The sequence below is a fragment of the Dromiciops gliroides genome, chromosome 2 (genome assembly GCF_019393635.1).
Source record: "Dromiciops gliroides isolate mDroGli1 chromosome 2, mDroGli1.pri, whole genome shotgun sequence".
NCBI classification, from domain to species: domain Eukaryota; kingdom Metazoa; phylum Chordata; class Mammalia; order Microbiotheria; family Microbiotheriidae; genus Dromiciops; species Dromiciops gliroides.
In genome coordinates this window covers 651,831,406-651,833,377 of record NC_057862.1, presented here as the reverse complement: position 1 = coordinate 651,833,377, position 1,972 = coordinate 651,831,406, and positions in this window count along the sequence as shown.

Here is a 1,972-nt window from a genome sequence, read left to right as displayed (position 1 = left end):
CCTACTGATCTCACATGTTCATAAGGAAACTGCTTCATAGACTTTAAAGCACTATATAAATGTTAGTTGTTATTTCTCCTTCCCTCCAAGATGATAGGCATGCTCAATCTCCTCTCATATATGTTTACAGCCAAAATCTGGAACCAGTATGTGTCAACATTAATTGGCTAATCTCTTGACCAAAACAGAAAGTTCAAAACTTAAACTATATGAAAGAAAGATCTATTCTAACTTTTGTCAACTAATGTTAGCATTAGCCAAATGGCTGACCTTGACGTGACTTCACCAAACAAGAATATATAATGGACATTAGCCAACCAGTGTAACTAATGTTGATGTCAGCCAGCTTTATTATCTCAAACAGATCTTTGGATTGATGATGAACAAAGCAGGTGGGTTGTAGGAAAAGAAAAAACCAAGGTAGTTCAGGAAGACAAACAGGAGAGGGCACTGATAAGTCATGATCAGAATAAAAGGCAGACCAGTAATGGCCGTTCCACATGGAAATGGGGTTCTTAAGGAAGGATCATAGAGCTTAGAACTTTTGACCTGGGATCCATGGATAGATTTCAGGGTGGGTCTGTGGATTCTATGGGGAAAAGAAATTACATCTTTGTCTTCACTAATGCCTAATTGGAATTTAGATCTTCCATTATGAAGGGAGATGACCATTATTCCCTAGATGGCAAATGTGTCCAGGACACAAAGAAAAGGTGGAGAATCCCTGACCTCAAAGAACTCCTCCATTTCACAAATGAGAAAACTGAGGCAGAAAGAAAGGAAGTAACTGGTCAAAGATCAATGAGAAATAAGTAAGAACCTCTTATTTATTTAGAATCAGGTCTCCTGACTCTAAACCAATGTTCTTTCTGCAAGACCCTTTTTACTTTGTGCCTTTTCATTGCCAACCAAGGTACATATTAACCTTTAGGTGACCAAAGCAGGGAAAAATTTCTTTCAAATGAAAGGAAAATCAAAAGTTATGGTGTGTCAGTAAAATTAATTCTCTTCTAAAAGAGAAGTATGGGGGCAGCTAGGTGGCACAGTGGATAAAGCACTGGCCCTGAATTTAGGAGGACCTGAGTTCAAATCTGGCCTCAGACACTTAACACTTGCTAGCTGTGTGACCCTGGGCAAGTCACTTAACCCTCATTGTCCTGCAAAAAAACCAAAACAAAAAAAGAGAGAGAGAGAGAGAGAAGTATGGACATTTCCATATTCAGCTCTCCTTTTTTTTTTTTTTTTCGGGGCGATGAGGGTTAAGTGACTTGCCCAGAGTCACATGTCTGAGTTCGGATTTCAACTCAGGTCCTCCTGAATCCAGAGCCAGTGCTTTATCCACTGCACCATCTAGCTGCCCAGCTCTCTTCTTTCTAAAACTCAGTCATCTAATGTTTGAGAAAGGGGAGTGCAGGGTCCCTGCCTTGTACTATCCTTCAAACTAAATGATAATCACAACCCCTTCCTCTTCACCCTGTCATAACCAAGAAAATGGTGCCTTGACTGATTAAATATGGCTTCTGTCAAGTTGGGTTGGCTTGAGGCCCAGTCAAACACTAATGACATTCAGAGATCAGGCACTGCAGAAATGTAATGTTCCAGAGCAACGGTGACCTGTAATCATTGTTGCTATATGAAAGTGATGTCAGGTCTTTGGTAGGAAGCAGGGAGGAAAATGACCTTGAATTCTCCCAATTCTTTTGTCTTCCCCAGACATTCAGTAAGAGTGTGCTAGGAATTCAGATCTAAATTCACTTAGTACTGTCTATTTTTTTATTATTATTCTGGCCTGTGTGATCTGTATCTCTATAAAATGTCCATACTTTATTTTTTTCATCTACAAAAGAAGATTGATCTGACCAATGTAATTGACAAAAGACTGCCAAGAATATTTCCCCCAATAACTTAAATACTTTCATTTATTATACTGGAAACAGTGCTGGTTAGGACCAGAGAGTTGGAAAGGGTCCCA